The following is a 27326-nucleotide window of genomic DNA, read 5'->3' as shown; positions in this document are numbered from 1 at the left end:
TCAATATGGAATTGTTAACAATCCTCATCTCTCCCTTCTCCTACTCCTATGTCTTCACCTCCTCCAATTCTTTTCACTAGCTCTCCTTACCCACTCAGCTGTCTGTTACTCCTCCTTATCCTACCTCTATTTTTCTTTCATGGTCCATCATCAATCATCATTCCCTCCTAGATCTCTCACCAATTTTCTCCTTTCCTCACCACCTCTTCTCTTTGACTCTCCCTTCTTTCCTTCTGCTCATTTTAAACTTCTCTTCTCCTTCCCACTTTCCTAGTCCTTCTCTGCCTCCCCTTTTCGATCTCCCCCTGCCTCATCCCTCCCTACCCCAAATGTAGCTGTTAAAATCACTTGGTTCCTTAGTTCTGAATGGTAAGTAGTTTCCCCACCTGCTTTTAACCAGATACTGAAAATGCAAATTCTCATTCAATCTGAGATAGTGGCCAAATAGTGGGATGGCACCCAAGTGGATTTGGTAGTGGAACTGAAGCATGTACTCCAATACTCTCAATTGTAAATGAATAAAATTCCAGCTCAACCAAGACTGGACATCAGACACAGTCATAGACAGTGGATTGGATGAGACGAACAGTGGAGAGTTAATGTGGGCCTCTTGAATATACATACAGAAACTGATTCCACCTCTTCAAATAATGTTACCATGGGCCTGTATGCAAATGGGAATTCATTAGGGAAATTGTAAATAGTCATGCTGGGCGATTGTCTATGATTTGATAGGTTAGTATGCACCAATGAAAAACTATCACACCAAAATGGAACAAGCAAGAGAAGTTTTGGAAAAGGATAAAACAGTCAAATGTATCATAGGGTGTACAAGAAGGTAAATGAACTTTGAATACAGCTACACAGAATACGATTTTATATATCAGGGCTATTTCACTCCTTTCTATTTCCACTCCATCTTTCTCCCTCTATCATTTTCCTTCATCTTTCCCTTCTCTTCCACCACCTGGTTCATCCACCTCCCATCTACTGCTTCCTCCTTTAAGAATCCCACCCTCAAGGTTTAATTATTCCCCTCAAGCTATTAAAAACTATAACTTTGCCAATCAACAATGAAATTCTATATCCTGTGTTACAGCTATGCCAAGTGTTCAAATTCACCACAAGCACCAATCAGTCAAAAGACTTGAGAGACACGAGGCTAAGTGTTAGTTCTTTTATTAGCTGGAGTTCCCAGTTACAAGTATAAACAGCACTCTTCCATCATTTGCAAAGATTTATGTTTGGTCAGGCTTTTTTTGTGTGGAGCCAGTACAGAGTCTACAAATGACAGTTTCCACACCAGATGGTTTCAGTTTACAAGAACTCTGTATGCAAAAACCTGCGTGTGTGTATGCACGCACACACACACACAAGTAATCAATGACGTGTTTCATGATCGTTTAGCTGGGAGTACGGTCCTCGTTGGGTTTTGATGATAGGAATAGCTCAACAATCATAAATCTTCTTTACCGGCCTCTGTAGGGTTGACGGAAACACTTCACTCGTTCCAGTTTAGGAGTACTGCTTTGTCTGGTTACAGTAGCAACCCACTTTGTATTTCTACAGCAATCAGGGGAGTTGCTGTCTTCTTTGTTCTGTTTTAAGGAACAAGAGGACACAGTTTCACATCTACACACTGACAAGTTTTCAATGTCCAATGCCCATAAAGAGGGATAGATCACACTTGAAACTCAAACAAAATAAAACCAAATTAAATTGGAACATGTTTATTGCTCATCTATTTGGAGAAACCCGTGGAAAGTGCAATTGGAACACTGGGTAAAAGAACTAGGCTTGGCTATTGCAGTCTCCACAGCTGTGTTGCTAGACTGATCAGCTAAGACCAAGAAATAAAGAATGGCTATTTGAACAGGGAACTAACTCAGTTACTAACTCAAAGTGCGTAAAGCTTGACCCCAAACTGGCTCACTTGTCTCTACAGAATATGTTTAAATTATAAAATTCTGTTCTGTAACCAGTTCCTGAAACATCTCATCCCTTGGGACAATGCCTACATTACTGAAACTTAAAAGCAAGTAAAACGCTCATTTTCTTGAACCCTGTACACCATCTTGAACTACCAACAAGATTCACAACCCTCAATATTTATTGCCCCATAAGAATGTGCTATAATTGTAGTTTTAGGTCATGCCTTCTGGCTTCTTTCACTTCAAGACTAATAATGTGTTTTAAAAGGCATGAAATGTCAAAGCAGTGAACAATATGTCAATTATTAACAGATTTCTAACTTTTTTAATGGTTCTATATCACAAGAACTGATTTTAACTCCTGGTTAGGCAACATACAGGTGAGGACTATGATGGAAAATGCACTGTCCAGAACTCCAGACAATAAAGGGACAAGAGTTTTTATTTCCCATCTAGAACTGGTGGCTAACAACTGGGATGGATCAGGGTTCCTGATTGGAATAAATCAGGGTCCTGAAGGAAAATAGTGCAGCAGTCAAATAAATAATGTTGGATGGCAGAGGGGTGGGAAAGGGCAGCAGTGATTGGACATCAGGTGGCATCAAGGTTGGGGGAGGGAAGAACCGGAGGGATTTCAGTGGAAGCTGCACATCTATTTTAAACTACCCACCATCCCTTTTCTACCTCCACTTCCACCAAACCCACCCCAACTTCATCCCCACAGTGGTTTTTGCAATGGTTATTCAAAATATCTTACTTTGTTTTTTTTTCCTAATTTAGTTAAGGTATGGAAATTTGGTAAGAATTCTCCTACTCCTTGAAACATACTTTCTGACAACAGTACAGCTATGCATTTTCAATCTTTGGTAATGACATATACATCCTTTTTTTCGTACAAAATTTGATTCTGGCCAGTTCCCAGATCTAATCAACAGCTTCCATAGATGCAGTTTCTGTGTTTTGACCATCCACATCGATGAGAAAATGCATTGCTTTCTTTATACTGACAGATGACAAGCACTTGCCAAGACAGAGAAAGCTATGGACCAAATGCTGGTCAATGGAATTGGTGTAAGTGGGTAATTAATGGTCAGTGTGGACTTGGTGGCCAAAGGTCCCGTTGCTGGGCTATATGACCCTCTGACTCAATGAGAACTCCAGCAGTGAAGGAAACCTTTCTATTGATGACAAAAAACAAGGTCTACAAAGGTAGGATGAATACATGCACCTGACAAGATTGCTTCTTGAGAATAATGTTAACTACTGTTTATCTCCCATCAAACCTTAATCTAGCTTCCCAATCTACCTTAACCAACCTGCCTTTCATGTCTAAAAATGAAACAAAATGCCAGAAACACTCAGCTGCTCAAGCAGCATCTACAGAGAGAGAAACAGAATCAATGTTTCATGTCAATGATCCTTGAGCAGAATTGGCACAATGGAAAAACAAGCTTGTTTTACATTTCAGGAGAAATGGTGGAAAATAAAAGATCCGGTCTCTGATAGGAAGAAGACCAAGGCTGCTCCAAAAACATGTCTATTTGTAGTGCCAGCAGTTAGAGACAGAAACACAATGGAACATGTTAGCTGAAAATCTGAAACAAGGGAATACTGGATTTACCAGCAGATAAGATAGCTTTTTTGTGGAGAGAGAATAAAATTGGGTTAATATTAGAGGTAGATGACCTTACATCAGAAATGGTCAGTTTTAACACAAACAGGATTGGCTGGTTATCTGAATTTGTTGAAATCAATGAAATCAAAATGAGAATGGGGAACGGAGAATTAAAGTGACAAGCAACTAGAAGCTCAGGGTAACTCTTATGGACTGAAGAGAGATGTTCTGCAAAGCCTCCATCCAATCTGTATTTAGATTTCTCTCTCACTGCTCTGACCTCACAGCCTGTTGTCTCATTCACTTGTGGGTTTAAAACTATTTATATTATCTTCCCAAAGCTATGGCCCCATTGTGGAAACAGCTCTCATCACCTTATTCATGTTCATGTTTATAAAACATCTGAGAAATGTCCGACAATGCGTCATATTTAAGAACCATTTCACAATGCAATTACTGTTACACATATGCATTTCTAAATTAATAAAAGACAGCACACAATTTTGAAGCAAAAACATAATGCATTGAGCAAAACACATTTGGTACAGAATGGAAGGGAAGGTCAGATGCAGATTATGGGGAGGATGACAAGGCTTCAGCTCTAACTCCACCGACATCCACCCTCCCACATAGTAAAGAATGTGATTTAAATGTAATTTGTGTGCCATTGATGTAGACTGTCTGCTCTGTGGAATAATAATTTCTTACATATTATGAACCAAAGAGTAAAATAAGATGCTATGCACCAATTTTCATGCCTCTACCCTCCCTCCCCCCCACCACCCCCCCATATACCAGCTGAAAATTCAAGAGGGAGTAGATAAAGAGACCAAACCAAATTTGTGCAAAATAGACATGAGCTAAGACGTAAACTGTAATTTTGCCACCAAGCAATTATCTTAAGAAATATCTTGGGTTAACTGTCGAGACTCCTACCATCTACTTTCAGTGTACAGCTCTTACTTCTTAACAAAGAATTTGCGTCAAGGGGAGAAGAAATGGGAGCGGTTCAACTAATTATTGTTTGCATAAGTGGCAGAGAATGACTGTAAAGGAGGTACACATTATTTATGCATCTGCTGCAACTATCCAAAGTTCTAGACAAATGAATATTTTTGAGTAACTTTATCCTTTTCTCAAATATCAGATTTTCCACCACGATGATTACATACATTACACCATTTACAAGGATAGTCTTAATGACGACGCACAAGGCCCTCAAAAGTAAACAGCATTGGTATCTTGGATCCTTGGCATCTAAGTGAAGGCTCTTCCCCCTCTGAGAGACATCCCAGAAGGGGCCAAAAAGCTGAAAAATCTAACTTGGAACAGTCCACAAAAAGTGCTGGAGGAACTCTGCAGGTCAGGCAGTATCCATAGAGGGAAATAAACAGTTGACATTTTGGGTCGAGACCCTTCATCAGGGCTGGAAAGGAAGAGGGCAGAAGCCAGAATTGTTGATTGTTTATTTCCCTCAATATTCCTGCAATAAGCGACACCCAGTGCGGCCTCCTGTACGTTGGTGAGACCCCGACACAGATTGGGTGACCACTTCGTCAAGCACCCTCGCTCTGTCTGCCGCAACAGCCAGGACCTCCTGGTGACCACCCACTTCAATTCCACATCCCACTCCCATACCGACATATCTACTTATGGTCTCCTCTACTGCCACATTGAGACCAGATGCAAGTTGGAGGAATGACACCTCAATTTGTGCCTTGGGAGTCTACAATCTAATGGCCTCAACATCGATTTCCCTAACTTCTGTTTACCCCACCAATTCTTTTACTTCCCCCCACCTTCTTTGTCTTTCCTTATTCTTGTGGCCCCCTTCCCCCGCCTTGATGACGTGCCTATCTCCTCCCCTCCTCCATCCTTTATTGCATGGTCCACTGCCCTCTCCTACAGGATTCCTTCTTCAGCCTTTTGCTTCTTCGACCCATCACCTCTCAGCTTATTACATTACCCCTGCCTCCCCCACCCATCTACCTTCCCCCCCCTCACCTGGACTCACCTATCACCTGCCTGCGTGTGCTCCTCCCCCTCCCCCACCTTATTCTGGCTTCTGTCCTCTTCCCTTCCCGTCCTTAAGGGTCTCGGCCTGAAACGTCAACTGTTTATTTCCCTCCATGGATGCTGCCTGACCTGCTGAGTTCCTCCAGCACTCTGTGTATTGCTCCAGATTTCAGCATCTGCAGAATTTCTTGTGTCTACATGGAACAGTCCATTCAGATGTGTCAAAAAAATGCTTAAGGATAAACAGAATGGATATCAGACAGGGTGTGTGTTTGAGGCCTTAAGGTTACTTTAATAAAATGTAGTGAAACAATGGAAATATCACAGGGCTAGTATAATTACAGAGAAGTACTGCAGAAGAGGCAGCTGAGCAACTCAATATGGCAGGACTGGGTGTCTGAAACAGCAGTGACTTTGGTCCTATTACCCTTCCCAATTCCCACAGTACTGCAAATTCCCACCCTTTCAGATTGTACATTGAAAATATTAACAATTTAACATGTCAAAAAAATTGTAGCCTCTGATCCTTTTGCCAATTAGTTAAAATCTGACTTGTTACAAACCTTGAAACAACTTACTTGCTTTATCAAAATACTTCATCTCCTTTCAACCTCATCTATTCCCAGGGAAAACTCTCGACATAACTCCAATTGCTTATGCAATTAAATCTTCTCTGCACCATTTTTCAGGTTTTGACATACTTAATAAGTTTCTTACAAAATTGAGCTTTACCAGTGTTTTATAAAGACTTATCATTATTTTCTTGATAATGTAAACTAAGCCTCAGCTTATAAAGCCAAAGATTCCACTTCTCTTTTTAACAGCTTTCTCAACTGTTCAAGTTCCCCGACATCACCACCTTAAAATTGTACTATTTGGTTTATAATGCCTCTCCTCAATTCTTCCTATGAAATGAGTTAAGAGATCTTCCCATGTTAAATTTCACCTATAATATATCTGCCCATTACATCACTGCTTTCTCAAAGTCTGCTGCTATCTTCCTCATTGTTTACTGCACCGCAACACATTGTCTTTGAACTTTCAAATGCTTGTTTCTAGTGCTGTAAGATGCATTAAAAAGGTAGGCACAAATGAGTCAGATGAATGGTAGGGCTTCAACTTTTTACAATTTTCATAAATGATTTGGACGAAGGCAACAAAAGTATGATGGTTAAATTTACTGATGACACAATGACAGGTGGCAAAATAATTTGTGAGAAGGATAAAAGGAGGCTGCAAAAACAATATTAACTGGTTAAGTGTGGGGGCAAAAATCTATTAAGTGGACTATGATGCAGTGTGTATAATGTGAGAACATGTGAAATTGTCCATTTCGGCAGAAAAATATGATCTAATTAGTGAGGGGCTACAGGGGGATCTGGGTGTCTCACTGTATGATTCACAAAAGGCAAGTATGCATGTACTGCAAGCAATGAGGAAAGCAAACAGAATGTTGTTTACTGCTAGGGGAATTGAAAACAAAAGAAGGGAGGTTATGCTTCAGTTATGCAGGACATGCTAAGCTCACATCTGGAGTATCATGCATTGTAGAGATGTCCTTAATGCATTGAAAACAATTCAGAGGCCAAGTGGGAATATTTTATATTTCATATTATTTTTTCATGACACAGGAGGGCGGCATTTGGCTAAGTCTATGGGGCTTCCAGAACAATCACGTTAATCCTGTTACCCCCACCTATTTCCCTGTAACCCATTCTCTCTCACCTAACCATCAATTCCACCTTCATTCTTCTATGACCCATCTATACTAGGGGTAACTTACAGTAACTAACCAATCAATCACTACGTATTTGGGATGTGAGAGCTCAGGAGTGAACCCAAATCACTAGTGCCCTGAGGCACCAGCTCAACCTGCTGCAGCACTGTGCCACCCTGCTCCCCCATCACAGGCATGTAAAACTCCTCCACCTCTAACACCAACATTTTCCTTCTTGCTCATCTTTCTTGACAACTTCACAGCCATACATTTTAAATCTTACGCTTTCCCTTGTTTGAACAACATCTGTTATTGTATCATAATCCCATTTGCCATCTGTCCTTGTCGCTCATCAACCTTTCAGGACAAGCTCCATTGATTTATACAGATATACTTAAATACTACCATGGTCTGCCGCATACTTCCTTCTAAAGGATCCTTCCCGCGCCCCCCCCCCCCACTGATTACTCTTTATTCTCCTATTGTTTTGCCCTCACAGTTCTCTGCGCATTTCACATCCAGTCTCTTACATTATGTTGTCATTCACCTCCCCAGTTTAAATCTTCCCCAAATGCAGTTACTAACTTTCCACTGATCTCAGCTCTGTTGAGGTACAAGACATCCAATTAATACAGGTCCCTATTGCTCCAAAAATGTGAAGCCTGCCTTCCAGTTATACAGTAACCTGGCCAATCTTACTGCTCTTTTACTCAATTGCACATGACAGACAGAAAAATTAATACCTTTTAGATTTTTAATTTCATCCCGTTCCTGAAGTTGTCTAAAGGATATAAATTATTTTCTTTCCCTTACCACTGCCTCCGATATGGAACCAGCCAAATTTTCCTGTAATCATTTGATGTCCTTTTTACTGAAATGTGAAGCCACACAGCGTGCAAGGCTCACATTTGCAAGTCTGCAGCAGAAACTGTTGGACAGGTACATGGTTAGGAAAGGTTGAGAAGGTTATGGGCCAAATAGGACTAGCTTGGATGGGCATCTTGGTTGGCATTGATCAGTTGGGCCAAATTGCCTACTTCTGTGCTGTATGGCTCTATGACTCCCAAGTTAAACACCTGTCTATCCCCCACAATTAATCAATCCCCAATGACCCTTTACTTTGTCCCCCAAGCAGTATTTTGCCACATGGTGCGAAGGATGTACTCTTGACTGTACTCCACCTAGTTGTCTTCACCCTCAACATTCACCACTGGTAGAATGAGATTAAATGGGCCGAATAGCTTAGTTCTCCAAAATAGTTCTGTAATAAACTGCATGACACACATATTGAATTAAATGTACTGTAAATTGTTTGGATGCAAATGATTAGAACTAGTGCAAGCAAGCATTATTTCACTCAACTAATATAAAATAACTTCACAAATCACAGAAAAACTATAAAACTAGTTTGCTTGGCTTCAGAATTAGGCTAGGACCTTCCTCATCTTCTACAAATTAATTCTTAAAATTCACTATTTATTGATTTCTGACATGTTAGTGGCAAAACAAAGCAGCCTCATGTCTCACTGCAATAAAATTTCACTCCCACTACCATTATAACAATACTTCTGTTCCTTGCTATTGAGAATGGGCTTGCATCCATTCCAGTTCTCTGGATCAGAATGACAGCCAATGTGGGATCCATAAACTTGAATGAACCAGGATGAGGCCAATGTGGGCTCCACAAACTTGGCCACAGCTGGAACAGGAGGTGTTTGACAGAGTGGATGGTAAATAGAATGGGAGTTGGCGTGTTCCTTCTGAAATTTGAGCTGGGTTTTCATGTGCTCCCAACTCAGGATTGTGGATACTTCTTCCCCACTTTGAGTTGCCACAGACCAAGAATTCGGTGAAGATGTTACATTTTCTCATGCAGGCTTTGAGAACACGCGAATGATTTCCACCACCTTCCTGGCAATCACGTCCAATGAAGGAGATTGGAGTAGAGAGCCTGTTTTGAGAGTGTATCAGAATTCCAAATGAGTGGCCCACCCATCAAAGGCAGAGACTCAGTGCTGGGGATGTTGGCCTGGGAGTGAATGCTAATATTGGTTTACTTATCCTGCCAGTCGATTTGGAGGATTTTTCAGATGCAGAATTGGTGGTATCCCTCTAGTGCTTTGAGGCGCCTGCTGTTGGTAGTCCATGTATCAAAACTATGTAAGAGGGTATAGCTCACTACTGCATGGTGATCCATTAACTTAGAGCCAAGATAGACGTCTTTCCATTTTCACTTTTATTCTCAGATGGCTAAAGGATGTGCTGGTGCACTGAAGGTAATAGTAAATTTCAACATCGATATCTGCCATTGCTGACTCTGAAGATATGGAAAATTTGTTTAGTGCAAGGCCCATTCTCACACAATTCAATGAATGAGTCAATGACCTGAATATCACTCTCCAAATATGTACAAATGCAAGTGTCAACTGCATACTACAGCTTCACGACTGAGGTTACAATAACCTTGGTTCTGGAGCGAAGATAACATGGATTACACCATTTCCAGTCATCTTGTGGATTAGCTCCAAAAGGAAATGAAGGTTTCTGCTGAGGCTTTATTTGCCTCATCATCTTTAACTGGCAGAAAAGCAGTACAGAACAAGTACATCTCCGAGGCCATTGGCTCAAAAGGACTTTCCTCTGCTACATCGGTAAGTTATTCAGACACTGGAATTCAGAGTGTTTCCTATTAACAGTGAAATCTATTCCCCAAAGAACAATGCCACAAATTTGAACTACTTATCAAGTAATCTGAACTAGTCAAGAGGAAACAAGTTTCTCTTCCTGACTTTGATCTTGTTTGATTTGAAAACCATAGCAATCAAATTTTCTGAATACAATCTTGCTTCTCCTTATTTTTAAAAGGATCTTTAGTGTAGGCAATGTATTATTTTCCTTACCTAAAAATGTGTAACAAGTTTGTTATAGGGTGTTAAATAGTAAATGAAGAACAATTTAGTGAAATCTCACTGTAATAATCCATACATGCAGTGTATAATTTCAAATTTAACTCAATTGTTGGACACAAACTGCTACAAATCTAGAAATGTCAACAACTGGAAAAATGACCCAAGCAGAGTTTAAAGTCAGACAAAAGAAATAGGAGCAGGAGTAGGCCATCTGGCCCATCGAGCCTGCTCTGCCATTCAATGAGATCATGGCTGATCTGGCCGTGGACTCAGATCCACCTACCTGCCTTTTCCCCATAATCCTTAATTCCCCCACTATGCAAAAATCTATCTAACTGTGTCTTAAATATATTTAATGAGTTAGCCTCTACTGCTTCCCTAGGCAGAGAATTCCACAGATTCACTCCTCTCTGGGAAAAGCAGTTTCTTCCTCATCGTCCTAAATCTGTTCCCCTGAATCTTGAGGCTACGTCCCTGAGCTCTAGTCTCACCTACCAGTGGAACCAACCTTCCTGCCTCTATCTTATCTATCCCTTTCATAATTTTATGTTTCTTTAAGATCCCTTCTTCTGAATTCCAGTGAGTACAGTCCCAGGAGACTCAATCTCTCCTCATAGGATAACCCCTCATCTCCAGAATCAACCTGGTGAACTTCCTCTGCACCGCCTCCAAAGCCAGTATATCCTTCCTCAAGTAAGGAGACCAGAACTGCATGCAGTACTCCAGGTGCGGCCTCACCAGTACCCTGTACAGTTGCAGCAAAACCTCCCTGCTCTTAAATTCACTCTAACAATGAAGGCCAACATTCCATTTGCCTTCTTGATAACCTGTTGCACCTGCAAACCAACCTTTTGGGATTCATTCACAAGCACTCCCAAGTCCATCTGCATAACAGCATGCTGCAATCTTTCACCATTTAAATAATCTGATCTTCTAATTTTCCTTCCAGAGTGGATGACCTCGCATTTACCAACATTATACTCCATCTGCCAGACCCTTGCCCACTCACTTAACATATCTATATCTCTCTGCAGATTCTCTGCATCCTCTGCGCAATTTGCTTTTCCACTCAATTTAGTGTCATCAGCAAACTTAGAAATGCTACTCTGTCCCCCCCCCTTCCAAATCATTAATGCATATCATTAACAGTTGCGGGCCCAGCACTGATCCCATGACACCCTGTTCACCACTGATTGCCAACCAGAGAAACACCCATTTATCCCAACTCTCCACCTTCTATTGTTTCACCAATCATCTATCCATGCTAATACATTATCCCCAACTCCATGCATCCTTAAGTCTTTAATGCGGCACCCTATCGAATGCCTTCTGGAAATCCAATTATACAACGTCCACCTGTTTCCCTCTATCCCCTGCGCTCATTATATCCTCAAAAGAACACTAGTAAGTTTGTCAAACAGGACCTGCCCTTCCTGGATACATGCTGTGTTTGCCTGATGGAACCACTTCTATCCAGATGTCTCGCTATTTCTTCCTTAGTGATAGCTTCAAGCATTTTCCCCGACTACAGACATTTAGGCTTATAGTTACCTGCCTTTTGCCTACATCCTTTTTTAAACAATGGCGTGAAATTCGCTGTCTTCCAATCCACTGGGACCTGCCCGGAGCCCAGAGAATTTTGGTAACTTATCACAAGCACTTCTACTATAACTTCTGCCATTTCTTTCAGTACCCTGGGATGCATCCCATCAGGACCAGGGGACTTGTCTAGCTTTAAGCCCACTAGTTTGCTCATCATGACCTCTTTAGTGACAGCGATTGTATCGAGATCCTCATCTCCCATCACATCCATAACATCCCTCTTTGGCATGTTAGACATGTCCTACACCGTGAAGGCACACATGGTCCCTCCTTATATGAAGCTGCTTCAATGGACAAATAAAGAGTTTATTTTACATAAATCATTCTGTACATTTTAATAAATGATACACAATGTGGTTTGAGCAAACTGTCACATGGAAGAGTAGGAACTTGAATTCTGTCCAGATATAACTGTGGCAAGTTTCCGATAATAAAGTTACAACACTGAAATGGTCATTCAGCTGAACCAATGACGTTTATTGTCACTGCACAAATGCAATGATAATTTATAATATAAATAACTGGAATTTTAGTAAACTGCTCTGTTAATTTTCTCATCTCTCTCGTGGTGTATTCCATTTCTGCTACTTATCTAAACAGTGCTTCATAACAATAAACACCCACCCAGTTTAACAGTCCATTCACATTTAAAACTATAAGCAACATTCAAATTTTACAAGAACCAGAATTTTGATCTATAATCAGAGATTTCATTCGATTCAATACATTCCATTCTAGAGATTTTTGGAAAACATTTTTAAACTGTACTTCTGATCAAATGAATCAGAAACAAGTGCAATCACACTTCACAATGGTTACAACACTTCAAAAGAATTTATTTGCCTATAAAGTACTTTGAACATGACAACAAGGGTCATCAAAGCTGCTGCATAAATGCAAATGTTCATCACACAGAAATTAACAGGTTTTCAGATTTTCCCTTCTCTTGCTGTCAAAAAAAACTATTCCTCTATCTGAAGGAAAAAAAATCCACGTGAAACAATGACCTAGAAATACTAGTACACCTAAAAGGGTGTGTTGTATTGTCAAAGCAGTCTGAAGCACTATTGAGAGTAGCAGCCGCAGGCCAAGGACTGAAATCTGTTGCCAGATAGGCGAGCCAAGAGGCCAAGGTTTGGGGCAGGTGGAGGGGGAGGCAGTAGGGGAGAACTGGTAGCAGACATCAGGCATGGCGTAGTCTGCAAGGAATACCAGGCACTCAGAATATTACAATTAAACATAATGTAAAACTAAAATATTTGCTTTGCAATCCTACTTAATAGTTTTTGCTTAGAAAAAAAGATACCTGGCATTTCTCTGGATGGCCCTGTGCAGATCTAACCACTTCAGTTAATACACAACTGGAGCCCAACCTCTCAATGGCATTAAAATGTAGACATGTTCTAGATCACAGTAATAAAACTCAGAGACCTTAAAATATTTATCCTCCTGAGAGATATGTAAACAAAGACATTTGGTTGCTTTTTTTTTGCATTTTATTAATTATAATCATGCAACTTCTGAAACTGCTGTCATGTCAGTGTTCAGGAAGGCACAGCAAACCAGGCATTTCATCCACAGAATTAAACCTCGGCAAGCAAAAGTTCAGTGGTGCCTGTGCTCTGCAGTTCTTTAGTAATCATAGACTCATAGAACAATACAGCACAGAAACAGGCCCTTTGGCCCAACTCATCTTCAACTTTACCAGATGAACAAAATTAAACTGAGCTGATGGCCTCTTGTTTTTCTGCTGTAATGCTGGTGTTAAATTGTATGAATTGGTTTGAAGATGAAAAAGTGTGAAACATTACTCTGACTTGAACTCCTTATCTTTAATTCATTATATTTAAATAAGTGGAATCCACATTGAGCTGATTTGCTTTGGTTCCAGAATCACATTTAGAACCACTTCCTTCCCATAGAGGAAAAGATTACTTGCTTCCACTGCAGTTCTGTGGGTTCAGGTGGTTGAAGAGTCCAATTTGGGAACTGTAGACTTTGCCACAGGTGGGGCAGGTAATGCTCAAGGAGGCAGATGGATGGGTGGGTAGTTAGTGATGTGCGCTGCAGCCACATGCCTTCTGGCACAGTCCTAGTGTCATAGAGAGATACAGTAAGGGAACAGGCCTTTCAGCCCACTGAGTTCACGACGACTATCAACCACCCATTTACAGTAATTCTGCATTAATCCCATTTTTATTCTCCCTGCATTCTCATCATCTCCCCCAGGTTCTACCATTCACACACATTAGGGCAATTTACAGTGGGCAATTAACCTACCAACATCTTTGGGATGTGGGAGGAAACCAGAGTAGCTGGAGAAGACCCTCCTGCTGTAAGGACTTAAGATGATCAGTACTTTCTGGATGCTCTGTCTTCATTTTGAGCAGTAACAGGCCCAGGACTCCCACGGTTAGTGAGGATGTTCCTTTTATTGTAAGGAGACTTCTAAGGAGTTGTAAGGAGTTTTCAGTCTTCAAACTGCCCGTTTCTCAGTCACTCAAAGGTTGTTTGAACTTATTACAGATGGTGGTGTATTTTGTCACGGATGTATATCTTCACTGAGAGGTAGCTCCCAAATATAGACAGTGATCCATGTTTTTCCACGCTTGGGGATCAGCATTGCTGTTTGGTGGGCAGACTGGTAGAGGACCTTCAGCCTTCCAGTACAAGGCCCACACTTTCCAATGTTTCAAATTATTGACATCTCTTTCAATTTGCGAGGTGCATATACACAAGGGCACCTGTGTTTTGCAGTTCCCATGATCAAGGTTGATATGGCGATTCTAAATTCCACACTCGAGTCACCACAGCAAAGTATGGTACATCACATCACCTCAACACCCATAAAACCTTAAAGAGACTGGCCTTTCATTGTTAATTTCCACGTTGTTGTATACAAAAACAAAATTCACAGCCAGAATTCTGACCAGGCTGTCTCCATTTGTCCAAATGACTTTGATCCAATTTCTGCTTCTAAGCTGACCTTAAGAGATTGGCAAATTTTACTCGGTGGGAAAGAGCATAAACAAATGTGTTAGCAACATAAACTGCTGAGTAATGGCTGCTAGCTAACATACATCACAGTTGACAAGTTTCCATAGGCAATGACAAATTTCCATAGGCAAAACAGATGAGAGATGGGGTTGTCTTCTCTTTACAAATTAAAGCTAATTGGTTTTCTTTCTTTCCCAGTCTGAACTGTTTCTCTTTCCACAGATGCTGCCTGACCTGCTGAATGCTTCCAGCATCTTCTGTTTTCATTTCCAGGTATTAGACCAGTAAACATTCTCTGAACTATTTCCAACACATTAACATCCTTCCTTACACAAGGACATCAGTTCTGTTGGCAGTACTCCAGATTTGGTCTCACCAATGCCTTATATAACTGAGACATAACTTTCCTACTTATGTTCAACTCCCCTGGTAATAAATAACAGCATTGTTTGCTGTATTTGCTTACTAGCTTTCTGCAAATTATGCACGAGGGCACCAATATCCCTCTGCAACTCTGAGCTCTGCGATTCCTGATAGTTTATATAACATAAATATCACCCTGCCAGATATCAGCCTAATTTTGATTATGCTCAAGTGGGTAGTATAGGTTTTATTGTTACTGGCAGAGTTGTGAATGAAGCTGAACTCTGAAAATATTGGCAAATGCCTGCATTCTGACCTTCTGATGGAGAAAATGTCATTAATACAGCAACTTAGCTGCACTTTTAGCCGGAATTACTGGATGGAAATTAAATGTGTCAATAAGTATTGAAATACTTGCATTCTCAGAAAGATCAACTGTTAAGGATACCATAATAGTGCTATTATTCCATTCATGAGCTCACTCTATTGCATTCCAGAAAACTTGTGCATCTTATCAACAAAGTTATTGCAAAAGAAAAGTTACACTTCTGGATATTCTTTTTTAAAAGACAAAATTTAGAAGAATTCTTATAAGATTCTACACACATTCAGTTATATAATTTTATGTCTTTCAGAAACATCCTACTTAATTATTTTGAAAAGCAGTCACAACTAGGTATGAATCTTTTTCAGACACAAAGATATCAGGAACAACAGTAAGATAATTGCTAGTTAATCTACTTTATTGGTGAAGGGAATTATGCCACAGCAAAATACTACACTCCAACCTTGAAGTTTACTGCACACTAACTGCCATATTTGTCTGCACTTTGAACTTCACTGACAGCTTAAGAATTGTAAATTGGTTTATTATCGTCACATGTACTGAAGTACAGTAAAAAAAAAACTTTTTTGCATACAGATTACCGCATTATAACAGTGCATTGAGGTAGTACAAGGAAACGACGACAGTATGCAGAATAAAGTGTAACAGTTACAGAGAAGGTGCAGTGCACACAGACTATAGGGTGCAATGCCACAAGAAGATAGATTGCGCAGTCAAGAGTCCACCTTATACTCGGGAACCATTCAATAGTCTTATAACAGCGGGATAGAAGCAGTCCTTGAGCCTGGTGGTTTGCGCTGTTCGGCTTTTGTATCTTCTGCCTGATTGGAGGGGGGAGAAGAGAGAATGTCCGGGGTGGGTGGGGTCTTTGATTATGTTGGCTGCTTTACCGAGATCGTGGATGTCTTAAAACAGTGAAAAGCACAGTATAAATTTTTTACTTCTTTAATTTAATACATATTGCCTTCGGCTAAATCCAGGAATTATTGAGAGATAATTCTCCATTGTGCGCATGTCTATGACACTGGGAGGATTTATCAATGAATCTAAATGCTAACTTTTATTTTTAAAGAATTCACAGAAGAATGTATATCACAACATATAATGGATCATATGTAATAGTAATAGACAAATGAATCTAGTTTACAAAAAAAGTATTATGGCATATGTTGAACAATTATTCTTATGGAATGGTGCATAAAATGGTCTTTACCTTTGAGGCCAGCAAGTCCAAATAACATCAACTCCCTCAGTCTGGAGTCCATCCCTCAAAATATGGACACTTAAAATCTGAACTTGCTACAAATCACTGCTTCTTGGTATCCCTCACATGGGTTTCTCAACCAAACTAAAAAGTGCAGATTTGTACAGTGTAACTTAACAGCCAAGCCAATGATTAGCAATTTCACCAATGGAAAAACAAACAACAGATATCCAGGCAGTCCCCAATTACGCAAGGGCTGTGTTCCTGAGAATCGTCCATTAGCCAATTTCTTGAGTCAGAAACATTTTTTTTGAAACAGTAACCCATATCATAACACTTGCTATAATTCTTTCATTTCATTGGATAATCACCCTAACACTACCCATAATTAAACTAATTGTATTTATACTGTAACCAGTCATTAATGAATACCATGAAACATTTCATAACTAGCTTGAAACACGCTTTTAAAGCAAAAATGCAAGAACTTCTGCAAGTCAGATTTCCACAAGTCAGGTCATTCATAACCCAGGGAGCCCCTGTACAGGAGTCTCCCCAGTTAACTCATGAGATAAATATTTAATTAACGTCATGACTGTAATTATTTACTTAACTAACTTGACACTGAAAGTGATTTTTGCTGGTAGACTCAGTGCTTTTGGTGCTCTGGCCAACACAGCTCGAACTGACAGCATAAATGCCAATGATGCTTCACTCCCCGATGAACTCAACGCCTTTTATGCATGCTTTGAAAGGGAGAACACCTGTGCAAATCCCCACAGCATCTGGTGACCGTGATCTGTGTCTCGGAGGCCGACATCAGAACATCCTTCAAGAGGGTGAACCCTCGCAAGGCATCAAGCCCCAAAGGAGTACTTGGCAGGGTACTGAAAATCTGTGCTGGCCAATTGGCTGGAGTGTTCAAGGACATCTTCAACCTCTTACTACTAAAGTCAGAGGTTTCCACCTGCTTCAAAAGGGCATCAATCATATTGGTGCCCAAGAAGAGCAGGGTGAGCTGCCTCAAATGACTATTGCCCAGTAGCACTCACATCTACCATGAAGTGCTTTGAGAGGTTGGTCATGGCTAGAATTAACTTCTGCCTGAGCAAGGACCTGGACCCACTGCAATTTGCCTACTGCCACAATAGGCTTACAGCAGATGCAATCTCACTGGCTCTCCACTCGGCTTTGGAGCACCTGGACAACAGCAATACATACGCCAGGCTGCTGTTTAATCAATTACAGCTTTACACCATTATCTCCTCAGTACTAATCAACAAGCTTCAAAACCTGGGCCTCTGTACGTCCCTCTGCAACTGGATCCTTGACTTCCTTATGGGAAGACCACAGTGCAGATCGGTAGTAACATCTCCTCCTGAGGATCAACACAGGCGCACATCAAGGATGCGTGCTTAGCCCACAGCTCTACTCTCCACTCATGACTGTGTGGCTAGGCACAGCTCAAATGCCATCTATAAATTCACCGATAACACCATTGTTGTTGGCAGAATCTCAGATTGCGATGAGGCGGCGTTCAGGAGTGAGAGAGATCAGCTGATTGAGTGGTGTTGCAACAACAACCACCTCGCACTCCACATCAGCAAGACCAAGGAATTGATTGTCGACTTCAGGAAGGGGAAGTCAGGAGAACACACACCAGTCTTCATTGAGGGGTCAGTGGTGGAAAGGGTGAGCAGCTTCAAGTTCCTGGGTGTTAACACCTCATACGATCTATCTTGGGCCCAACACATTGGTGCAATCATGAAGAAGCCACGCCAGTGGCTCTACTTCATGAGGAGTTTGAGGAGATTTGGTATGTCAACAAAGACTCTTGCAAATTTCTACAGATGTACGGTGGGGAGCATTCTGACTGGTTGCATCACCGCCTGGTATGGAGGCTCCAATGTGCAGGATCGAAAGAGGCTGCAAAGGGTTGACTCAGCCAGCTCCATCACAGGCACAACCCTCCTCGCCACTGAGGACATCTTCAAGAGGCGGTGCCTCAAGAAGACAGCATCCATCATTAAGGACCCTCGCCACCCAGGACATGCTCTCTCCGTCAAGGTGGTACAGGAGCTGAAGATCCACACTCAATGTTTCAAGAACAGCTTCTTCCCCTCCGCCATCAGATTTCTGAACGGTCCATGAACCCTACTTCATTTTTCCTCTTTTGCTCTACTCATTTTTGTAACTTACAATAATTTTTATGTCTTTATGGTCTTGCACTGTACTGCTACCACAAAACAGCCAATTTCACGACATATACCAGTGATAATAAACCTCATTCTGAACTGAAGCCATTAGTAGATTCATCACATTTGTCACTTATGCGATTTTGTAATGGATTAACAGACTGCTCATTCCATACTTCAACATGATAACAGCAACTATGCTTCAAACAAAGTTCACTGACTGCAGCTATAGAAAAGGTTCCTGCTCCTGATGACTGCACCATGATTTGTGTTGTTAGAAAACTGTGTTTGCACTCTGGACTCACAACAGTTCAGTTTCCTGAACTATGAAGCCATCCCAAGGAAAGCATCCATACTCTAAATACCTTTGATGGTCACACTTTCATTTGTTAAGCCAGAAAACTGTGCACTCAGGACCCACTCCAGGATTTCGACAGCTAGAGTAGTCTGTATTTCAGTGCTGTATTGAAGGACAGCTGGGCTATCTGAGGTGTTTAGACAGGCAGGTGGACATTAAGACTTCACTGCACTATTCAAAAAAGCAAGATAAATTCTTACAAATGCCTGGCTAACACTCTTCTCTATGACAACACCAAGAGAAATAATTTGTCATTTATTTTATTGCTGTTAGTGAGATAGTTAATCACCATAATTGCCTCAACTCCATCCCACAACACATTATCCTGTCCAGTCAAGCAAGTATCCCAGCCCCACAAGAAGCTGGAAAGATCACATTATCTGAAAAACAAAAAGGCCTCTGAAACATGACAGATTGGAATTTCTGGCACAAATTCACAATCCCATCTCCCTTTCCTGGGAAGAAAGTAGCGCGCCAGGTAGGCTCAGAAGCACAATAATAATGACCATCTTCGAGAAAGGAGACAAGTGTGATTTTGGTAATTACAGAAGTATCACTCTGATTTCTGCTGCAACAAAAGGTACACAACAATCTCCTCCCAGTAGTCAAAGAACTCCTTTTTGAGTCATGGTGTTGATTCTGTCCATCAAGAGATACAATGGATATAGCTTCCTCTTGCATAAAACCAACCCCATCAATAAATATCCCAGGCTAAGCCTCTGGAAAACATGGATAACTTTCCAAATCTGGGAACCACCCCTCAGGAAAAGCAGACACCCAATGACAAAATTCACAATACTTTCTATGACTCATCACAGCCTTTGTCCATCTGAGGACATGAGCATTCAAAGATTATCTCAAAGTTGACTCCAATCTCGTGGTCTACCATGTAACTGTGACCACCGTCCTCTGGAATGCTGAGGAGACATGGGCTGCAAAAGGCATCTCAATGCAAATTCCTCCAGATCCATTGGCAGGAGAAGTTAAACACCATTAGCATCCTCTTCCAGGCCAACACCCCCATCATCAGGGCTCTAATTAGACTCAGCCAGTTTGATGAACAGACCACAATATTTGCATGCCTGGCAACAGACTCCCAAAAAAATAGATAAAAGGTTTCTTGAACAAAGAAACTGTTTCAGCATGTTCTCAAAGCCTCTTTAGAAAATAAGTAACATCCCTATCCTTAATCCTGGCCCATGACCACACAAAATGGAGGAGGAGCATTCCAGGAAAGCACAAAGTACCTTGAAACTCTTCAAGGGGAGTATGGAAAAGCCCAAGCAAAAATATTGGACTGACCATAGAAACAACTCACCCACCTGTCCAGTCCGGCATCCTTTTGTCCCACCTGTGGCAGAGTCTGCAGATCCCACAGTAGGTCTGATCAGCCAGTTCAGGGCCATAAGAACAAGAATGAAGGCAAGTTACCCTTGACCAGACAATAGTGAAGGCACTTAAGTAATTCATTGGCTGTCAAGTGCAGTGGGATGCTGCAGTAATGTGGAGGTTATACTCCAAGCACTTCTTCAAAACATGATTGACGATACTTGACAAAATACTGAAGGATATCACTGTCCATGAAACCAGCCCTCAGCAGCAACCTGCTGCTGTGGCATGGGAGAAGCGAAATAGGTTAGAAAACTGGAAACAAAACTAATTAATGTGATGACTTGATTTGGATTACTATAAAGAGACAGAAGCTACTTGCTTTTCTACAGATTCAAATGTATTCGATCATGGTGAACAAGATGTAATGAGTTACTTATCTCTTTGTTGCAGAGATTGTGACTCGCTACACAGCGCCAGAGTTAATCATGATATCATTATTCACAGGTGTTGTTTAGAATTCCAGTGAGAATGAATTAGGTTGTGCAAACAAACCATCTCATCTAACTGGAACAAAATCCTATCTTAACTGAAAATTCAGTTTATTAGAAACTATGTCACCCTGTGACCAGGTGGGTTTCCCCCAAATGCCCAGGTTTCCTCCCACATCCCAAAGCATTGCGGGTCAATAGGTTAATTGGCCACTGAAATTTGCCCCGACTGTGTAGGTGAATGGTAGAATCTGGTAGGAATTAATGGGAAGGCAGGAAAAATGAAATGGGTTAGTGTAAAAATGAGTGGTTGATGATCCATATGGACTCAGTGGACCAATGGGTCTGTTTCTCTGCTGTATGATTCAAGTCATCTTTGGGCAGGTATGAGCTCCCACTATCACACATGCATTGAATTCTCAAACTGCTCTTTAGGTCAGTAATAAAGTGAGGAATGGGAGCCCCTTGAGCCTGTTCCACCATTCAATGAGATTGTGGCTGATCTGTGACCCAACTCTATAACCATTCCTTTACACAATGTCTCTTAATGTTAGTTAAATAATGTGATCAAGGAATAACATTCCTGAATAGGGACTGGTGGCAAAAAGGAGGAAATAATGGAAAGGCTCATTTATACATACAAGGAATAAAATTTGGCACAATGCCATATTTACTAAGATCCTTCTTTTCATATTCAAATTTTAACACATTAGCTGAGGCAACAGTTGAAGAACAGTTGAATCTATTGCCAACAAATTGTTTTTAAAGAGTGAAATAAAATATTAACCAATAGTTCCTGTTTCTGACTGTCATGCAAAGACCGCTTTTAGACAATGGATTGGGAAGTAATCAAAGTTGATTTTGATACAACTTCTTCATGGGCAAGCACTGGATGATAGTCACTGTCAAACCACATATCTGTATGTAAAAATTTTGTGCAAACAACAGGAGGGCAACTGGGATCTGAGGAAAGCATTACCAAAGGATTGAAGGAAGTGAAGAAAAACGGGTGGAAAACATTTTTTGAAAATGTATTTTCTAAATTAAGCATCTCTGTAGCTTAGATTGACTAACCACACATTCTCTGAGAATTGCTTTATGATGAGAGTGATGATGAAAAATATCAGCACCAAGTACCTTCACTTCTTTTCTGGTCTGGGTTCCCAGGTTTGGGATTAGTGCATTTACACTCTCCGAATAAATGAAATGGCCAAATGACAACCTGAAATATCCACGATCTTTGCTCAAAAATAAAATTGGGATTTTCGTAATTTATATGGCTCAATGCCACACTAGCTGGGTACTTATTTTCTGAACCATCAAGCCAGTTTCTCTAAGTGAGATGGCAGTGCACAGAATAAATCTGATTATTACTGTATAGTCTTACCTTGTTCATCTAAAAAAAAGCAATTCCTTTTTGGTGCATGGTTCCCTGCATACCAGCATCTTGCTCAGGTACCCATTACTTCATCTGTCAATCATGGAAATGCTTGTCAGCACAGCGTTCAATAAACAATGGGAAAAATAGGAAATGTGAGACACAGAGGTCGATGTGCAAATCAGCCTCCTTCTGTGCCATAATGATTCCATGATTCTCTATAAAGGACATATTAGCCTTTTCAGCCATTTCATGAGATCACAGTTCATGAGATCCGATTGTTGACCTGAACATTTTCTTGGTCATCACAGTGATTCCCCCATACTCTGAAGCTGAGAAACCTAGATTTTTGAACATACTGAATGATCCCCTTGTTGAGTCTGTAACCTCATTCCCTCAATGTTTTGCAATATTACAATTCTAGCACCAAGAAGATCCAAACTCCAATCACTCCACCATTAGAGACTGCGCCTTCAGAGGCTTTAATTCTCTCTTTAGATCTCTCTGCCTCTTACCTCTCTTTTCTTTCAAAATAGTCTTTAAAACTGACTTATTGATGATCATTTTAGCCATCTACTCCAGTATCCCCTTGTATGGGTTCGATATCATTTCTGTGAAACACATGGTACACTCCTTTTAATTAAAATATGCGAAATAAAATCTAATTGTGTTGTTGTTTGCTCTCACTTCACACTGAAACACAGCTAGGATGTGCAGAACCTTAAATTTTCTTTCCTTAACCTGGGGTAATTAACATAGACCAATTACCTTCTGTAGTCACTCCCATCAGTATCCTACTTCGATGACCTATTTACTTCTCATGTCTACCTTGTGCCAAGTCCTCTGAAATACGATGGCAAACACTTGGAACTATTATTTCATTCATTGTAACTGAGAACAGCTCATTTATTGCAGATCAGCAGTGAATTCTAGAACATTACTGGTGTGCATGGCTCAATCCTGCTCACGTAGACATTATTTCATACACAAGCTTCGATAACGTGTGCCAATGCAGCCTTCAAATGCGAGAGCATCATTCTGCAATGTCCTTCAGTTCAACAACCTTCCAAGGTAGCTCCAATTCTGCTGTCTTGCATATTCCCAAACTTAAATAGATCTTGTCCCTTCTATTTAAATATGTTAAATATGTTTATTTTAAAGAATAACATTCAGAAGCTGTACAAGGGCATGGAATCTCAAGTTTATTTGCTGCCAGCTTTAAAACAATAAAACGTGCATTTTATTAGCATTCACACAATTGTAGAATGAAATCCCTTTTTGATATGGTAAAGCATACTTCTAATTTCAGCTTTCTAACTCAGATACACTTCTACTCTACTTGAATTTTAGAAAAATTGAGACAATGCTGTAGAGTGTGCCATTGCTAAGGATGTTATACTGTGACAGCTGACACAACATAATTCAATGATTCTACATAAAAGTGATCTGAATCATTTAAAACTGAACAAATCATGATAGGTTATTCTAGATAGTGCTACTAGAGAGGGGGCAACACTTGACCACCTGTTGGGAAATGAGACTGGGCAAGTGATAGAGGTGTCAGTGGGGGAGAACTTTGGGATCAGTGACCATAATTCTATTAGTTTTAAAATAGTTGTGGAAAAAGACAGGCCTGTGACCAGTGGTGTACCACAGAGATTGGTGCTGGGTCCACTGTTGTCATCTACATGACAATGTTGTTAACATGGTTATTAAGTTTATAGATGACACCAAAATTGGTGGTGTGGTGGACAGTGAAAAAGATTATCTAAGATTACAACAGGATGTTGATGAACTGGGGAAGTGGGCCAGGGAATGGCAGGTGGAATTTAACTCAGACAACTTCAAGGTGTTGCATTTTGGTAAGTTAAACCAAGGCAGGACTTGCACAGTAAACAGCAGTGCCCTGGAGAGCATTGTAGAACAGAGACCCCCAAGGTTACAGGTACATAGATACCGGAAACTGGCAACACAGGTAGACAGGGTGGTGAATAGGGCGTTTGGTAAGGAAGTTGGGACATCATGTTGCAACTGTACAAGTCATTAGTGAGACCACACTTGGAGTATTGTGTGTAGTTCTGGTGGCCCAGCTACAGGAAGGATGTCATTAAGCTAGAAGGGGTGCAGAAAACATACAAAAGGATGTTACCAGGATTGCTGGGCTTGAGTTATAAGGGGAGGTTGGATAGGCTGGGAATTTTTTCCTGGAGCGTAGGAGGCTGAGGGGTGACCTTATAGAGGTAAGTAAAATCATAAGGAGTGTAGATAAGTTGGATAGCCACAGTCTCCCCCTCCCCCCCCGAGTACAGTCATCTAAAATTTGAGGATATGGATTTAAGGAAAGGGAAAGATTTAAAGGGGACCCAAGGGAAAACTTTTTCACACAGAGGGCATTGGGCATATGGAACAAGCTGCCAGAGGAAGTTTTACAGGTGGGTGCAATTACAGATGTTTAAAAGACACTTAGACAGGTACATGGATGGAAAAGGTTTAGAGGGATATGGCCAAATGCAGGCAGATGGGACAAGCTTTGACATACATCTTGTTCAACATGAACAAGTTGGGTCAAAGGGTCTGTTTCTGTGTTGTATAACTCTAATCTAATCAAATCTCTTATACAATCTTGGACGGCTGTACAGTTGTACAACAACTTCTATGGCAGTTCAACAGAAAATAATTATACTAGATGGGCATATCATTCTAACAAACTTATTCACATTTGGGTTTATTGGAGCTTCTTACAGACTTATGAGATAGCTAAATAAACATCCCATCATCTAAGTTTGCAACTTTTGTTTTAGTGCTGAACTCTCACACCGCACACATGGAAACAAAATCATATTCATCTTTCACCGACCTCTCAGACTTAAAAGATGGATTCGTTTTAGAATAAAAAAGTTAAAAAGGCTTTTAACCCGAAATATTAGCGCTGCATTGCTACTACCTGCCCTTCATTTTCTGTTAAACGGCCAACAACCCTAGTACATTGTTTAAGTACAAACATTTTGGAGTAGGAAAAGCAATAACGACTAACTGACCAAGTATGCGCTTGGACATTTTCTGCCGCGCTGAAAATGAGGTTACAGAAAGGACACTGTTCAAACGGACCTTTTTTTTTAAGCTGATGAGCTGAAGACATAAACAAATACCATCGAAGTTACCGGATAGCCTTTTTTTTAGAATAAGGATCTAATTGGAAAAATACCATTCTTGATGTTTTTCAATCTCTGAAACCTTTTTTGTAAATAAGATTGAAACTGTTTCATTCACGCTACGTCGTGAACATAATACGATTGGACTGTTTTGATTCAATAACATTACTGCAGTCCCTACAACTGTTTCCATATGTAAAGTGGGTGGCCTAATATTCTTTTATAACATTGCAGATTAATAATTATCTAGTCACGTATCTGCGACTGGCATTTAATCCGAGTCACTGATACTTCATAGTTAGACAATGAATCACATAAAAGGTATCCTTTAATAGTACTTAAATCCCAATTGTTTTCGCTGAGCAATACTCTGGAAAATTAAGTAAAATATACAATGAAATAAATAGCAACATTTCAGCTTTTCTGAGGTTTGACCATTTAAAATATTGATTGACTTGCCCCCAAACTGCTTCAGAGATGCTCCATCCACTCTCCCCTCAATGCAATCCCTTAAAGCGAAAGAATTCTGTCTCCGGAAGTCCTGAATATCATACTTTCATCACTTCTTTTTGTTTCAAAGCAACACAGGTTTCAAAACTCCTCAAACTCCGCCAGAATCCAACTCATCAGCGACAGCGCTCCCACTGTGATACATTGAACGGCCCGGAGCACCCCGCCCCACCCACTCAAACCGCCGATTGGGTGCAACCTGGACCCATCTGGTTAATGTCAACCTCTGAATGGTCAGCTGGACTGTCAATCTATATAGCACGTTTCGTAACGTGCTGACGCAGCGCCACCCCCCAAACATCGGGTGTAACTGCGGGAATAGGGAAGAGAGGAGGGTCGATGTGGCAACAAGTTTCTTTCGAGTTTCCCCATTGCATCAAGTTTACATCATGCATAGCTCCTGCCCTCTTCCTTTCCAGTCTTGAAGGGTCTCGGCCCGAAATGTCGACTGTTCATTTCCCTCCATAGATGCTGCCTGACCTGCTGAGTTCCTCCAGCATTTTGTGTGCGTTGCTTCAGACTTCCAGCATCTGCAGTCTCTCTTGTGTCTTAATATTATGTATTGTTCACTTAAGAATATTTGTAGAAAGGTTACAATTTCAGTTAGGTCAAATGCATTCGTTTTTTATTGATTTAAAGCAACAAGAAATCCATATATATTGATTCTATAATAAAATCTTTCTCTGTAACACTTTATTCTGCACCTGTTATTTTCCCTTGTACTGCCTCAATGCACTGTTGTAATTAAATGGTCTGTATGGGTCACATGCAAAACAAAGTTTTTCACTGTATCTTGGTACATGTGACATAATAAACCAATCTGCTTTGAATTCCTATAACAAACTTAAAGCATTTTTGTGTCTTCCTGTGACTAGAATAGGCATATTCATGCATGGTGGAATATTAAATTTTCCGACAACAAAAGCTTACTACAACACATTTTCTGAGCAGAAATATATTCTGACTTCACGCTACGTCGTGAACATAATACGACTGGACTGTTTTGATTCAATAACATTACTGCAGTCCCTACAACTGTTTCCATATGTAAAGTGGGTGGCCTAATGTTCTCTTATAACATTGCAGATTAATAATTATCTAGTCACGTATCTGCGACTGGCATTTAATCCGAGTCACTGATACTTCTTATAATGTATCACCTCACATTATGGCCTCACTGTGATTGAGCAGTCAAAGATTTCATGGGACTGGA

General features: G+C 40.6%; 1 protein-coding gene across 1 annotated transcript in view; it reads right to left on the bottom strand.

Annotated features, from left to right (window-relative positions):
- LOC127569439 (transmembrane protein 45B-like) overlaps window positions 1-26287 on the bottom strand; it is a 53513-nt gene extending 27226 nt beyond the window's left edge. Inside the window, exon 1 of the mRNA XM_052014084.1 lies at window positions 26063-26287. The gene's annotated coding sequence lies outside the window, so the exon portion shown is untranslated. The remainder of the gene's footprint in view (window positions 1-26062) is intronic.
- Between the last annotated feature and the right edge of the window lie 1039 nt (window positions 26288-27326).

The sequence above is a fragment of the Pristis pectinata genome, chromosome 4 (assembly GCF_009764475.1).
Source record: "Pristis pectinata isolate sPriPec2 chromosome 4, sPriPec2.1.pri, whole genome shotgun sequence".
Lineage (NCBI taxonomy): Eukaryota > Metazoa > Chordata > Chondrichthyes > Rhinopristiformes > Pristidae > Pristis > Pristis pectinata.
Note: the sequence above shows the minus strand (reverse complement) of the source record. Positions and strands in the feature narration are given on the sequence as shown.